At 37.7% G+C, this 17,377-nt stretch overlaps 1 protein-coding gene across 8 annotated transcripts in view; it reads right to left on the bottom strand.

The window, feature by feature from the left end:
- The window catches only part of FLRT2 (fibronectin leucine rich transmembrane protein 2), a 58,862-nt gene that overhangs the window by 37,151 nt on the left and 4,334 nt on the right, over nt 1-17,377 (bottom strand). Inside the window, exon 1 of one of the 8 annotated variants that reach the window (XM_086891985.1) lies at nt 17,170-17,314. The exons of 3 other annotated variants lie outside the window; for them this stretch is intronic. The gene's annotated coding sequence lies outside the window, so the exon portion shown is untranslated. Of the gene's footprint in view, nt 1-16,594; nt 17,315-17,377 lie in introns of those variants that run through there. 4 more of the 8 variants (XM_086891991.1, XM_086891992.1, XM_086891988.1 and 1 more) reach the window with 4 other exon arrangements.

Here is a 17,377-nt window from a genome sequence, read left to right as displayed (position 1 = left end):
GCAGTACTGAGCCAGAATCATACTCTGAATTTCTGTGTGGTAGCTTAGATTCCAGGTGCCCATATAAGAAATTCTTGTCTCCCTTTGTGATGCATTCTTGTCTCAGTGCCCATGTTCTACTGAAACAGGAAAAGGAATACATCCTTTTCCAGGTGGCTTGTAGGACTTGACAGTAGAGCTAAATCTTGTAATAAAATCACAAGTTAAGCTTTTTTATGTGGCCATTTATTGGACAGATGCTCCTTTGCATGACAGGGAAAGCATAAAGACCTCATAAACATATTTAGAGTTTTAGCAACTACTCAATGTAGCCTTAATTAACCATAAGGGACATGGAAAAGGTAGTCAGAAGTTACCCTGTTTCTTTGATGTCAGTGGGAATTATCTGTATTGATTTTTCTGAAGGACAAACCATCACCTTTGACTCTAGGAACTTCAGTCACTTTTATTAAAACAGAGAATCTTAGCTGTTTCAGTGCTATTATGCCACACAAATACCTAAAAATACCTAAATACCTAAAACATCCAAATTAATCAATTGCCTGTCACAATGGACTGGTATTAAATTTCAGGGATTTCTGCAACTCAAACTTGAGTTTACCAAATAAGGACACCAAATAAGTAATTCTGCATCACTTTAGATATGTCATTCCACCAAATCAAATTGTTTTATTTGAAATTTATTTAAATATTTCTAAAATTTTCAGCCAATTCTGGACATAATATGGGAAACAAAACTTATGACTGTGTTAAATTTAGGAGGAATGGATTCCCCATTAATGTCTTACATTCTCTTTAATTTTTTGTTATTCTGGAAAGGTAATCAGATCAGATCATCTAGTTGACTGTTTTTTCTTCTGTTCGAGTCCTGAACCAGCATAAACAATCTAAGAAAATTATATCAGTACTGACCAACTGAGGAGCAGAGCTGCATGTTCAGAACACAAGAGTATATATTCTAGCATCATCAGATACACTGAATATTGAATCAGTAATTGGATGCCATATTTCAGCCCACTGCAGCTCGCCCAGTATGATATTGCAGCATTTTCTCTTCAGGAAACACTTGGGAATGAAAATTTCACATATATATGAGAAATTGCTTGGATAAACTGCATATTACAAAAAATTATTCTAACATACTTTATTAGGGAAATTAGTTTGGGAAATTGTAGCAGAGACAAGTTGTGCAAACCAAGATGTTGGAGACATGCAAAAAAGCTTTCCCTTGAAATAAATATTAATTCCTCCCATGTCTCTAGAAGGAAACTGGTTTTGACAAACTGTATTTTGCCTCTATTTCATTTAATTATTCGCATCAACATTTACCAAGGGGGATTGGTCTTTGCTTAAATTCTCATTGCATGCCAGACTACCTGCTGCCCATTCTTATTGCTTTTATTACTTATTGCTGTTGTTTTTTTGAACTTTGCAAGCAATACTGCTACAATTTAAATTTAAAAAAAAAAAAAAAAAAAAAAAAAGTTGCCATGAGAGAACTTGATCTTCAAAACCAGCTTTTACTTCAAACTGTCTCAGATTTATATTTTAGGCCATGCTAGGTTTCAAAATTAATCTTTCTCAAAAACAGCTAAAAATATAAACGTAGTTCTTCTTAGTCCTTTCAATGGAGATAGTTGGAAGAAATTTCCACTGAAAGAAATTTATTTAAGTATGTGTGCAGACCTTGCAAAATGGTTATCATGTTCAAAACTTATTGACTTTTACTGGGATTGAAAGTATGCAGAGTTCTGAAGGACTTGACCTCAGCTGTGGAGACTGCTTCTCAAATTTTTTTTGATCTAACTGGAAACAGAAGGAGCCAATGTCATATTCAGCATGAAACAGAGGCCTGCATTCCACAGCACTAATATCTTAGTCACTTTTGGGAGAGGGCAGGAAGGTAGGGGAGAAATTGAAAAAAACTTCTATTGCTTTAGCATGAAATGACTGTGGTACAACTGCATGATTCTTCAGCTTTGGGTAAAAATAAAGTAATCATAGATACTGTTGAGTAAGTAATGTTTTTAAGCAAGTAATTTTTTATAAAGTAATGTGGAGTTAATTGTCCCAGTAGCAAAGCCCCAAGAAGTCAGCTATTCCTGCCTGGAGATATCTGTAAAAGTGATATATACATATGTTGCAGTCACGGTCTCTTTGTTACAGTATTCTGCAGATTTTTGTTGTACTTTATGGAAAGCCTTACAATGTCCTTCTCCTATACTCCAAATTCATTTATTTATATAGAAAAGTCAGATATTTTGAAGCTGCAGTTTCATTAGGAATGATCTGATTGTAGTAGCATTTTTAATGCTCGGGCTGGAAGCAGACAATTGTTTTGTTCAGTTTATTTTTATTATTCTCCCAGGCCCTTCATGTAGCAAAATGGCGATACATACTAAGCACATGTAGGAGCTTCTCTACAGGATGGCATTCTAATCATCAAAATAAATCAAGAAGCTCTACTCAGTGTGAAAATTTAGCTGTTTGTGGAACGACATTTTTTTTTTAAGTTTATATTAAAAAGCAGAGGGTCCTTGTCTCTATTACTTAGTATATTTAATGAAAATTTAACACACATGAATTTAACACACAAATGAATTTTTGAACATGCTGTTTGGACTAAATATAGTGCTTTTGATTGTATTTTCAAAAGTGTTGTGGATTTTTGGAATTGCTTTTTAAACTACTATGGATATAGGTAGCATGCACAAATAGGCAGATCACTGTAGCTGCCCATTTGATTTGTCAGTGTACTGATATCTGTATATTGATTCATAAACCATGAGCACTCTCTACTTCAGGCATTTCAGGTCTGTACATGCTGTGTTTCTGATTATTTACAGCTCCAAATATGTTTTGCCTGTCAATTGTTCTGATACAAAGATATTCATCTTCTTTCTGTTTTATCCTATAGGGGAAGATTTTAAACAAGGATTAAGTCCCTTCATTTTAATTTATGTAGATGTAAAATAATTCCAGATTTTAAAATAAACTTATATTTATACCGGAGAAAAATCTGTGGTGAAAATGTGACCAGTCATACTTTAGTTTTTGCTATTTCAGGTTTTACAATTCCTTTTCCCCTGTTGGTAATGATACATCATCAGAAGACTTCAACAGTGAAAAATTATGAGAAAGATCCCACTCTATTTAAGAGCAGGAATATGAGATATGGTGTTATTTATTTCCCATTATTTTATTTGCAGCATAGCAATTAATTTAAGGGAGAAGTTCCCCAAATGACTGTCAGCAATTATAGAACACGAGTACTTATTTATAATAAGGAGAATCTTCCTCTTGGAAATTGCTTGAAAAGCCAGAAATACACTGGGATCATGAATTCGACTTGTGTAATTACCTGAGAGAAAGGAAGAGGAGATTTGTTTCTTGTCAGATCAGTTCAAATCTCATTTTCCCACTGCCTAAAATGACAGCTTTGTACTGATATCTATTAGTGAACCTGTGGACTCCTTCCTCTCTGATAAGAGATGTTAAAATAGATGGAATCATAGTACCGTGAAAATGCAACCCTTTAATCTCAGTGGGAAGATTTAGGTATCAGCACATCTAGGGCTTCAAGCATTAGAGGTTACAACAGAAGGGCAAAGTGAGGGAGAGAGCAAGGGTGGGAGAGAGATGCTGTATGTAACATTTCTAGAAGAACCATCCCTTGGGAGTAATTTTTGAAACATTGTTATTTGCAGTTGGAATATGAAACACAATTTATGTTATTTTGCTAATTCTTTATCTAGACTGTGCATGTGTATCAAGTCAGTGGGGTTAAAAACATGATCGATGCACCCATAAGTTACTGTGTGTACAAACCACTGCCCTGAATTTCATGATCAGAAGGGAATTTAAAGATTTTCAATTCTGACTGACCAGGTCTCATGTTGAGTATTAATAATTCTCTGCATGCTATAAAGACATGTAATCTTATTGAACATCACAGAACACTTTTGGAATGGCAGCTTTCACTAAAGTTTTATTTATATTGGCGTTAGGTTAATATGGTGATGAGCAGAATAAGATCACATAGAACAGAATGCAATGTGGATCATTAGTATTCACTTTGTTTTATATCTAGTTACAAAACATTGTACTAGTTTCTATAAAGGAAACAATGACTAAAGAAATGACACATTTATTATCAGACATTAGCAGCCTCTGGGGAACTACTGAAATTTGTACCAGAAAAAGGCCACTAAATCCTGAATGAGAAAACATCACTGGTTAGCAGCTAGCAAAATATTACCGTACATTCTAGAGATAAATATTCACTGCAACGCAGAAATACTGGATTTTCTCCAGTAACATTACAGCAGTTGCCTCATGCTTTTCTTGTCTTTCTTAGACAACACCACCATCAGAATATGCACAGCTATAAGCCTAACTAAAATTTAAAAATGGCAAATTGATAGAGGATTTCTGTCATTATCCTCCCTGCTCCTGCAATAGAGGGCTCCTGCAGCAGGAGAAATTATTTAATTCATTAAAACGGAATAGTTCAAAATTTACTGCAAGTGGCAAAAGTCCACTGTTGCATTGATAAAGCCATTATGTCTGTAGTCCTCTAGCAGGAGATGACAGTTAGGCTGGTAAATATTTTAGAGCCATATTGCATGCCCAAAATGGTCACATGCCTGTGAAAATCAAGCTACATTAGTTATAGCAATGGTGGAGTGCATGAAAAATGTCACGGAAAACATGTCAGTCACAATGGGCACAGCAATTGCTATGAGATGGATATTAGGATCATAACTGCAGTAAAAAATAGATGCCTCAATAAATTACTGCACAAATGACTCTGAAACTCCAAACTGTGTGGCAAATAACTACAGCAGCGCTGTAAACCCGACCTTAGGCAATTGCATGCCCAAGCATTTCCAGTTAAATCAAGAAAAAAAATATTTACTTTGTGTGAGAGATTTGAAGAGCAGGGTCCTCTATTGATTCTGAGGAAGCCAGGGCACAAACAGCAGTGTCAGCTCCCAGAGTGCAATCCTTTCTCCTTATTGTTTAAGAAGGAAGGCTGGCCTACAGTCATGGCTCTAACAAGGAGCTCAACAGAGAAGTTTTCGGTTTTATGTTGCGGATAATTCAGCTGTAAACTGTTTGAGCCCTGATTTACACAAGTGCTACTACACATCTAATATCAAGCAGCTTTCTGAATCTGCATGTGCATCAGAATTCATTGACCAAATGCTGTTCTTCCTCCTATCTCATGTTTACATTCCCTCTTTTTATGTCAAGGAAAATACTGTAGCGTTTGTTTCTGATAATGTGCTTTTTACGAGGACTTGTACAGTGTGTCTGAGGCTCACGTCTGCTGTGTAAGAACAGAGGAAGAAGAGCATGTGGAGGTCAAAGAGCAGTTTTTCTTCCTTACCTAACAAATCTTTTCACTTCTGGCGAGGGCTGGAAAATAAGGCTCTGTTAATAGTGGTAGGTTTACCAGAGTCTACCTTTCACTTCATATAGATCACCAAAGACTATGCTTGAATTTCAAATAGTAAGAAAAAAATTTGTATTCAGCAAGAGAAAAACTGTGTCATTTACTCCCCTTGCAAGTTTTTTAAATATTGCACTTTTTCGTTATTTCTTTTAGACTGTTAGAAAAAATTAAGCAGAAACTGTAACACTTTCTGTTGTCAGGAATGACATGTTGACTTATTTCTTACCCTAGTAAGGGTATTTTTATTTCCACTTGTTCTTCATTTGTCTGAATTGTCTAATAAAGAATTTGCTAATTTGACAAAATTTGAGTTTTCTCCAGTTTCCTAAAATCAATTATTTAAAAACATGTTTGGCTAAATTTTAGTGCTCAGGAAAAGGGAAGGCAGATACCACCAAGCAAATCATCACACACGAGTTCCCTGGCACAGTTCCACTGAAGCAGTTCAGTCCCACACCTGTCCTGGAACTATTCACAGAGCTAATCTATGCAGTAGTTATTCCCGTGTGGGCAACTATCCATGAGAGGCTTGACTGAGACCAGCCAAATTCATCTGCCTTGTGTTTTATTACTCACAGGAAGCTTGATCTGAAAGAATGAAGGGCTAACATGTTAACTCATACCGTGCCATTTTTCCCATGAGCTTTTTTTTTTCTCTTTTTCAGTTACAGTATCTGAATTCTAGTCAGATTCTTTACTGGACTTTCTGTGAGATAATAAGTAAGCAAATAACCAGAATTACATGGTGTTCCAAATATTATTGCTACCATAATACTCATGGAGAAGGCTGACACTGTAAAAAAAATTGCACACCCTCACTAACAAAGCAAGGACATATATCTTTAGTATAGCCTTCACCATGAATTATCTCCTTCCTTCATATAAAGGGCTCAGACTTGGTGCTGATGCTGATTGTGGGCATTTGGTGTGCCTGGGGGAAGAGAAATGCCAACCCTCCCATATGTACACGCACAGGGAGTTTCTGCAGCCACTGCTGGTTTAGTCCTCAGTCTGCACCACTTTTATCCCCTGACTGCAGAAGCCAGCGCTGAACTCTGCCCTGCCTTCAGCTGCAAGAGGCAAAAGCATGCTGCAGACCACAGCCTAGAGTTTGATCAATGTTTGACCTAGCCAGTGATTTAATCAACAGGACAGCGTGAATGCACTGAAAAAACATCACAATTCTGAATGTTACAGCACACAATGAACATTTTCTCCATTGGGTTTCTTACAAGCAACAGCAACAAAGATCTGCTTTGGTGCCATTTGGTCCCATGGCACTGTCCACCTTGCTCCCCTAATTCAGTCTTTTTTTGTCACATAAGGGATCTCTAATCTCTTTCAGATGAGATGTCTAAAATAGCTGCCAGGATCTATATTATATACTTTAAATTACAAAATATATTAATTATTTCCCCTTGATTTATCCATATAAACACACTTTCTGTGAATAAATCCATTCCTGAGAGGAAAATTTAAGACTAGTTTCTCACTGACTGCTTTATACATCCCATCTTTACTCTGTATCTGTATTTTCTTATAGTCAAAATGCATCATTTCTAAAGATACAGAAATGAGAGCACAGAATAATATTAATAGGGAATAGGCTAAAGAACAACAGACCCACAAAAACAGCAAGGGTTCTGTTTTAGATATAACACTCTGAGAAAACATTAACTGTGTGATAATTCAAATATGCTATGCCCACCACAGAAACAATTAGGGGAATGCAACAGATCCTTTTGTCCCATCTTAGCTTGTCCTAGAAGGTGCACAGTCCTGCTTCTCCCTCTCATGGCAGTCATTTTCTTCTCAGATGAATAACACCTTAGGTGGCTAAAACTGTGGGCACTAAAAAATTCTGATTATGTTGCACATAAACTTATCTCTGGACTTCATTTGGTCTGGACAATTTTGATTACTCACTTCCATACTATTTTTCAGCTACTTTATAGTTACTTTCCCTTTCAAGCTTTTATCTTTCCTTGGCACAAGACTTCAATACTCAACTTTCAAAAATTATATGAGAAATATTTAAATGAAAATAAAAGCTCCTGTGAGCATTATTATTTCAGTTTTGATAGTATCTTTAGGATACTTGTCCTCAATGCACCTGACATGACAGACATAAGAGGATGAACTCCAGCTTAAAGATCCTTCTTAGCTGAAGAGCTAACTAAAAATTCTGATTCAGCCTATGCTGTCGTATGTATTTAAAAAGTAGAGACAGTGAAAGAGAGAAATAGGAGAATAGAATGCTGCTACCAGAATACAAACACATGTCAATTAAAGTAACCCAGACAGTGGGAATGTAAATTTCATAGCAAGGCTCCAGATCTTTTTTTTATTTCTTATTGTATTAAACAGGAGATAATCTTTTAGCATGGCACTGAAAGAGTTAAAAAGATTGCCTTTCGACAAGCATTGGCTATCAATCAACACAAGACAATATACAGTGCTATATTTAAACACCCCTTCCCAAGATTGCCAAGTGTTTTTTCACAAGACTTAAGCAGCCTGCGAACCGACACTGATGCTATCTGAAATTTAGAAGTGTTTATTCTCCCAGTGCTCAGCAAGGATCATCTTTCTGCAGCTGGCTGGCTGTACTAGAGGATGCCTTCTCTGGGTCAGCACATGCATAACCAGACAGTCACTCAGCAGCTTGTAAAATATGATTGCATGTGAGATATTGATGGCCTAAGGGAAGTTCTGAATATCAGAGGTTCATAATTAGAATATCTATGCATTTGATTCAATAGAGTTTCCATCAATGTCACCGACATGAGTGGTTATGAATTTCAGAGTCATCCCGGCTCATACGGGCTGATTTATGTACTTTATGTACTTATGTATTTATGTACTTTACAGTATTATTACTGATTCATAATTAGAATATCTATGCATTTGATTCAATAGAGTTTCCATCAATGTCACCGACATGAGTGGTTATGAATTTCAGAGTCATCCCGGCTCATACGGGCTGATTTATGTACTTTCAGTTTTGGACAAATGAAGGGTGAAGAGTTAAAACTCTTGTACCTAGAGACCTCCTTATCCTTTGAAGAGCTCTGAAATTTATAATTGCCTCTCCTGGTACTCAGGATCAAGCTCCACACTTGGTAACTCATGACCTATTTATGATCATGCCATCCATCCACTTTCAGTCGTTCTGTCCTCTTATCTGTAAATCCACAGTCACACCATGTAGGATGTGTGGATCTGCTGATAAGACATTTTTGCAGGAAAGAGAATCTGGGCAGATCAACAGTTCTGTTGCCAGAGCTGCTGGCAGCAACTCTAACATCTCATTTATTCCAGATTTATAAAGATCCACTGTGCTGATCTGAGAACAGAGCTCAGCGCTTGACTTCTGTGATAACAGACAAACCTGTATGTGGTACTAAATATAAAGTTAAATAGATACTGATAAAATTATCCAGTGTGAAACAGAAAACAACCATCTTGTTAGCTCTGAGATTTCCACAGCTCCTGAACTGTGGGCTTGAGAGCCCTTTGATTTTGCTTTTGGGTTTGTTTTAGTGGGTTTTGGTTGTTTTTTTTAATTGTTATTTGGTTTTCTATGAGAGAATTTAACTGGAATTATACATAACTAAAAACTAAGGTTCTAAGTTATCACACAAGAAGGGATACAGAACCCTGCATCAAGAATTTAAAATTAAATCAAATTTCAACATTTTTCTTAAGACTGTATTGAATGGAGTAATACTTGTGAAAACTGTCCTGTATTAGCTGTGGAGGGAAAGTACTACAGTAGAAAACCAAACAAGCTAGAAAAACTCATATTAACAGTTTACATTTCAAAGTTCTGCAGTATCAGTCTTTGCCCCACTACCTAGTCAAATAATAAAAAAGGAAGATGTTAACTAAGCTTCAGGAGGAAGCAGATTTTATTAAATGATCTTTTGTTACTCTAATTCTCTTGAATATATCTTTTTTGTTGGTTTTTTTTTCTGTGTTGTGTGTGTGTGTGTCCCCAAATGCATGCAGTTCCATGTTTATAATTTTAAATACATAATACCACATGAATAAAAAAGATTTTAAAAAGGAGATTTTTATAGGGTTCGACATGGATAAAGGAACTAGAGTAACATTACTGTCATGCTCTGCCACAGATGTTTAGGCATCTCTAGGCAATTATAAGGGACTCGGCTGTGTCTGTGGCATTCAAAGGGCACATTCTTAAAAGAATGAGAGGTGTCCATTATGCTTCTTTCTTTCCTAAGTATTTCCACAGCTATAATAGTAGACACTTCTCTCCATGAGTGAAGACTGTAATTCTGCTGCACTACTGATAAACAATAAGGTTTTGAAGTTAGTTTTGTTACAGTGAAAGTAATTTCTCAAATAATAATAAAAAAAGACTTCTACTGGCAAACTGCATTTTGCAATTTACTGTTGAACTGTTCAAGAGGCAGCTCTTCACTGAGCAGCATGGCACAGGGCCAGAACGAGCTATTTCAAAAATCACTGTTAGGCATATACCAATTTGATACACAGGATTTAGCAATATAGAGAGAATCACTGTCTGTATGTGATCAGGTTCTGTTAAATTTTAACAGTCCCTCACTGTATACCCATCTTCAGTGCGAGAAAATTTGTTCTTAGAAAACTAAATCTGTTTTAAAGAAGGAGAAATTTATCAGGGTGGATAATAGCATGTTTTATTTGCTTAGTTTACTTATTTGGTTTTGGAAATAAATTTTCAGGGGACAGTTAAATGATAAAATATTGAAAAAGTTTAAATTAAGGAAGAAAATGCTGTGAGCATATTAGAGAGAAAAGTGTGAGCTGCTGGTTAGTCTTTCCTGTCTTTTCTGTCTCCACTTTCTCTTCTCCAATGAATAAGGTGGGGGCTTGCAGTAATGGATCTGTACAAGATGATGCAATATGAATATAGAACAGTAATATATTTAATTGGAGTCCTACAATCACCAGATCTAAGATAACATCAATTCAGGTATCAGAATGTTTTGGCTTTTATTGGTTTTGGGTTTTTTTGTTTGGTTGGGTTTTTTTTCATTTGCTTTTTTTATTTTACATAACAAATGATGAAACTTAAGAGCAAGTTATAAACTGATATAGCTTAAGAAATAATGTGTAGTCTTGGAGCATTTGTGACTAACTCCAAAGCTAAGTGGTTAAAGATAAGAATAAGGCTAAACCTAGATGATCCAGTGAGATGGCCTGCAAAACCAGACGGACAAGACTGTTAAATAGGGTACATTTAGTTGGATGCAAATCTCTCAATGACACAAGAAGCACCACCTAGGAAAAACTTCCTAGATCACAAATGAAATTATAAGGTACTGCTAACAAATACTCCTTCATTTAGAGACATCTGACATGGTTTCAGTTAGTGTTTAAGGCATGAAACAGGCTCACTGAAACTTCTTCACTTACTGAAACCATAATTCATTAAATGATATGCACACACGATGTCTTGTCTACAGTTTTTACAGAAGTATAGGCTTTGTGCCTGTGACAAACACATACACTGCTACAATCCTAGTAAAGACCCAATTCTAGTAAATTAAATTACTTTTACCTACATAGCTTGTTTTCCTGTACATGTGTGAAGAAGCTGCTATTAAAAGCATATATACATTAGGATAACCAGAGACATGCTGTTGGGGTTGTATCATCTTCAATTACAGCTAAATGACATCACTTTGGGTATTTAAATCATTACTCACATGAGTAATACCTAATAATGAGAAGAGTGTCTGTGAAATTAACTTGCCAGTGAAAGAGAGAAGGATTGAGTCTGAAATCAAGTACAATAATTTTAAATGCAGTTCTTCAGCTGTGAAGCTGTATTTCATAAGCACAGGTGAGTTTGCTACAGACTCTTTCCATTGACCTCAGGAGCAACATCTCTTGGGAGCAGCTTTTTTACCCTGTATAGAAATTTCCAACACACTGGAGAAAAAGTACACCTTTTTTCTTACTGTTTAATTTGATTTGAAGCTCACCAACAAAATTGATTTTGAAGTAATTTTAATTATATACACTTTGAAGGGTCTGAGGGAGAGACCTCTATGATGAGAAAGTCACAGCCACCTATATATGTAACACATACAAAAACTGTATATATGTGCATGTACATATATATAACCTACTTTTCCTTTTCAAAACTGCATATTAATTCTCATGTTCTTTGAGAATGATATTGATTGAAATGGTTTTTTGGTGTTAGCTTCCAATGACATTGTAAAGGTCATCTTTTTCCTCTATAGGGAAAACATACAGGAAATCTTAAGAGAAAGAAATATTTGTACCCTGAACCTACAGGTCTGCAGCTGATGACCCTGTGACTGCAGTTTGACCATGTTCTGGTCCTCTGCAGCCTGTGAAGAGGGAAGACTGTGCCTGAGCATCACATCATTCCCCCAGCACTCCCAGGAGGTGCTGCTGGAGCACTTTCCCATGCAGACAACCCTTCCAGAGATGGTGTCCCTTGGAGAACTCCTGGGGAACAGCTTGGCCAGGTAGTGCTTGCTAGTGCAGCACTGCAGGTACTGTCAGAAAAAGCTCTGCTCTTTAGTTTAATTTGACCTGTTGGTTTTGTGAAGGAATGACAAAGGCTGCCAGTGAGAACTGGGAGTAACACTGCAGTGCACTGATTTCTGTTTTCAGGAGGTGCTGTTGAGGCTTTTCATCCAGAGATCTCACCATCCCTGATCTCAAGAGGTCATGTAGTACTTCCATATAGTTCACAGTATTTACCACAAGAGAAGTGTGTAGCATTAGCCTGCCCAGGCCTTCCTGAACACAGATGTACATGACAATGAATGTCTTATAAATCAGATATGGAATTTAAAAATCTTTTGCTTGTAATGTTCCCACAAGATCTCAGACATTTAAAGAAACATGAAAATTTTGACTGAAGAGAATTTTTGGAATTGTTTTAGTTTAATTTAGACATCTAGAAGGAACCAGCTTGATATCTATATGAAATTTTTAAGATAATTAGATTACCAATGACAACTTTGACACTATAAAGAACTTTGTCCAAAAAGAACTTCTGTCACCTCCTCCAAACTTTTTCACTGTGATATATTCAAAAATGAATGATGATAAAGGGAAATAAGTACTGAATTCTGTGGCTCAAGGTATGTCTCTGCCTGGGCCAGGATTTCTGAAAACACAGTGCAGACCATCACAGTAATCTACAGATTATTTTACTTCAAAATGTTTTGACTGCAGTCTTTAATCCAAAACCGTTGCATCGAATTACAATGATAACTTATATTGTGAATAGTTAGCTGGTGTTTAAGAGTTATGAAAATTGCCTGTTGACTTGAAGGCCAGACCAGAATATCATCTGTGACATCTAATATTCTGCTTAGTAAGAGGCAGATCCTACAAAGCACTGACCAGGGCCTGTTGGAAGCAGGGCACCTCTCACCTGAGGCCAAAGTAAAGCCATCACTTTTCACGACCAAATCTGGCGATGATCTGATCCTGTATATCAAAAGATTTAGGTTTTTTCCTGAAAGGACTTAGCAATTTCAAAGACAGTACCTTTGAATGATAAACAATTTTCAGTGTCATATGCCTTTTTAAATACATCCTTGCATTAAACTTGGCTATAAAAGGTTTACCAAAAAAAACCTAAACCTAATAAAATAGTCATATCTTGAAGTAAAATATAAAGAAGACTGTTTCTAGGTAGAGTTGTTTCTTTTGAGAAGGGAAACTTTACAGACCTTGCTCTGCATCATGAAGTTTTCAGGAATGCTGAATAGACCATGATGGATTTGTTTTAAGTCATGCTAGTATTTAATTTTGATGCAGTTCAAGGGGCCACATCAAAAGAAGGAATCAAAGACAGAAAAAAATCAAACAAGCAACCTGTTAACTCGGAAAATCATCAATTAATAAAAAAGGAAAGGTATAAGAAGGTCCCAACACCTTTCACCCGTGGCTGAAAATATCAGATTAAATTGTAGTATTCCTGGGGCATATTGTTTGATGTGATTAGAATATAATTTGTTAAACAGAGTAGAGCTTTTATTTCAAACACTTCTTTCCTGAGTATCATTGACAGATTAAGGTTTAGGTTTGTTTAAAATAAATGAATAAAACATGTCATCATTTTAATGATGATCTTTTTGTGGTTGTTTTTCTGTAAAAGAAGTCAGTAACTTGAAAGGTGTGGGTTACACATAGCTGTAGGGAAACTGAAGCTCATATCTTCAGTGTATATTAAATTAGTGTTCCTTACAAAAAATAACAACTTATTCTATTATATTATTCTTTTCTACTTTTTTTTTTTTTTAGTAAGAGAAAAAAAATACAAATATTTGTTTAAAAAAATAAAATAAAAACCGATTTTTATACCTTTAGGGCAAGTTCCAACTCTTTTGGTTTCTTGAGGAAATAAATAAAAAGGTTTGCAGAAAGACTCCTAAAAAGACTGCCCAAGGGGGAGGGAAGGAAACACCTAAAAACATCACATTACCAAGCGCTGAGGTAATCAACTACAATCTGAGAAATGTCAAACAGTGGTATTCATCTACTCAAAGATTTTGCTGATCAAGTCCTTAACTGCCATTTACAATCACTAACTAAAATATGGACTATAGTTGTGGATATAAACAAGAGACAAATTAGTATTGGAAAGCTGGGTTTAATAATCCCCTAAAAGAGTCCATCTGTTTTATAAAGACCCTTTTTCCCTTGATCTCTGACATGTATTCCTAATATAGACAGCACCGGATTTTTTTATTTATTTTGTTTTTTTACATTTTTAAAACACCCTGCTACTATAAACTCTACTCATAGAATATCTGATCTGAGTGTTTCTCTCAAGTTTCAATTATGTAAGCACTAAGGGGCAATAAAATTGCACACAGGTTTAGCCTGCTTTAGAGTAAGCATTATAACATCAGACAAATATAAATGCAGTTCCTTTCTTACTGATGTTCAATAGCACTGGTTACTTATTTTTCTAATTTTTGCAAATATTTATCATATTATCACTGGAATAGCTGAAACATTGAAAGGACTTTCATGTTTGGAACTGGAGTTCAGTTTTGTTTTCCTGCTTAAAACACTAGAAAATCATATTGCTTGCAATGAGACAGATAACCTAATAAACTAGGTGATTTGCAGGTATAAAAGACTAAAACAATCTATAGCCTGTGTTTCCAATCCACTGTGGTGAAGGGAAAAAACACCATTGACTACACCCTTTTCACAGATAGAGGTCACTAATGGACTGGATTTGAATCTGCCTAGTGAAAGCCTGAAAGTTACATGAAAGTATCCTAGACAAAAATGAACTCTTTTTGAGATTAAAGAGGTAACAGAAATGATTAAAAAACAAAGCTCTCACCTTCCTGAAGAAAGTATTATCTTAAGTGTGCCTTCTTTCTAGTCCTTTAAATAGACAGTTCAATGCCGGAAAAGCCTCACAGTTGTACTTGTTTCAACTCCTTTTTGTTTTCTTCACTTGTTAAAACTATGTCTCTCCTTCTCTGCTGCGGGAAGGGTAGGGAAGTCAGCCCTAATGACATCCCACATTTTAGATACTGCTATTTTAAGCAGTTGAATGCAAGCACATTCTCGATTCTTGAAGGAAAGCATAGCCTATGTAATGCAGATTCCAACTGGAAGGGTGTAGGGTTGCGCAAAGGAGATATGTCTACATCCTAAATCAAACTCTCCAGCAAGCCAGGATATAAATGTGGCTTGTAACAGTGGCTCAAATTAGATCCAGACTTCCCCAAGCCAAACACAGATAACATCACCTTATACAAAATATAGGGTGTACTTGTGCGTGAGGAGCGACTCTTAAGAAACCTGGGTGCATTCCAGCACCACTTCTTGCTAAAGCCTTGGACTTTGGAAATGACTGTTCTAGTCACAGGTAGTTTTATAGACACTCTATTTGCACAGTGCTCTGACTTGTTTTACCTACAGTACTCCAGGCCTGAACTCTCTTAACTGCCTCGCTACCATATCAGGACACAGAACAACCATTGAAATAGCTTCTTGAAATCTCACCTCACATTATTTTCAGAAACAAGACCAACACTAGCATTCTAACATCACTTTTGTCACATAGAAATAATGACTTTAAAATCACATCTGTTATGTCTTTTTTTATTATGCAATGTTTAGATCTTTTTCATTATGCAAAGTTTATGTCTCAGTGATAACATTGCATACATCATCACTTTCAAAGAAAGGAAAGAAGGGTGGGTAGAGATATAGGTACAGTACCTTTTAAGAGTTTTGAAAAAAAATGCCAGGATGAATTTTTCTCCTTCCAAAAATACATATATTGAAAATCAATTCATTATCTTTGTCTTAAACTACAGATATATAAAGGTCTTTCTTTGGATAAAGACCATGTCAGTGAATGATGCAAGGAATTAAGTCCATGGAAATTTGTGGAGGGTTTTGCATGGTTAGTTTGGTTCATTAAACCCAAGCACTGATCAATCTCAAGCTCTAAACTGGCTTAATTTCACTGCAAGCACTGTAAAGTTAGTTACAGTAAATAAACCTCTCTTTAACACACACCCTGACTTTCGGGGGAAGGGGGGGGAGGGAATGAATCAGAGAGGGAGAGGGAGGTAGAGAGGAGAGGTCTGACTTGCTTTTAGTATGGTTTCCTGCTCCTCATCTAAGGAACCTCTCCCCTTCTATTTGGCTGAAGGCTGCATTGCAAAAAGCAGTATCTGGAGAAGTATAATCAGTACCTTCCACACACAGTGCAGGAATTTACACGGATTTGTGCTTTGGATTTATTAGCTTATTGTAAGCCTTAAAACAGATTTCCTCCATTAAAATTAATTAAAAGCTCCTGTTGACTGCTTCCCACTCTGAAAAGAAGGTGGAGAATCTTACTCTCTTAACTTTGTTGATTGTTTATTTATCTTTTTTATGGGGTTTAATACCATATTCAAGAGCAGTCTTTTCAGCTACTTGACTTCCTTTCGCGATCTGCTATTTTTGTTCACACACCATCCCCAAGCACCCAGCCCCCCCCCCCCCAAGTATTTATTCTTATTTTGTCAGATCCCCGCCAGGTCTCCGAGCGGCTCCTTTGTGTTCCTAAGTCTTGATCGGATTCTCTTCACCTCGCCCCCACCCACTCACCGCCAGCCCCGCTCCGGAGCTGCTGATGGGGATCTGACGGATCCTCCTGCCGGGCGCAGCTCCCGACTCTCCCCGTAGATTCCTGAGCACTCGCCAGAGCCGAGCTAAGCCCACTCCCTCTTCCGAGCAAGGCTCACCTCCAAAGGTCCCGTTTCCCCGAGCCACCTCCCAAGCAGAGCCGCCGTGTGAGCAGCACGGGCTCTCTGCCCGTGTCCCTGCCGCAGGGGTAAGTCTCGGCTCTGCCCTCCCCACGGGCTGGGGGCCAGGCTCGGCACCCTCCCGGCTGGCGGTGAAACGCCAGCGGGAGCCGGGAGCTCCCTGCCAGCCCCGAGTCCCGCTCCGGAGCCTCGCTCGCCCGGCCACCCTCTAGCACTTGCCATGGCCATTCATAAATCCCCACTGGCGTGAGCCCGACACGGGGCTCTAACGCGGCGAAGGCGGTGTTTCTGACACAGCCTGAGCCCGGCTCCTCAACTTTGCCATCCGGGAGAAGGCAAAGGGCACCGCGGCTTTAAATGGCCCGGGGCTAGAATTACCAGAAAGGAAAAGAGTGAGAAATGAAATCCCAACTGTACCTGGCGGTGTCTGGGAATCCCTCGCCGGCACCGATCGTAATCCCCCTCCGCGCCTCTGGCCCCCCACACCAAAACTTTGCCGCCGCCGCTCCTGGGTGGTGGCCGCCGCCGCCCTCCGCCCGGCGCCGCTCCCGGCCGGCCCCGCGGGCCCGTTCCCCGCCGGCCGCCGCCGCTCCGAGCGACCCCCGCGCCTCCCGCGCCTTCCTCC

This window comes from Cyanistes caeruleus, chromosome 6 (assembly GCF_971803275.1).
Source record: "Cyanistes caeruleus chromosome 6, bCyaCae1.hap1.1, whole genome shotgun sequence".
Classification (NCBI taxonomy): Eukaryota; Metazoa; Chordata; class Aves; order Passeriformes; family Paridae; genus Cyanistes; species Cyanistes caeruleus.
Note: the sequence above shows the minus strand (reverse complement) of the source record. Positions and strands in the feature narration are given on the sequence as shown.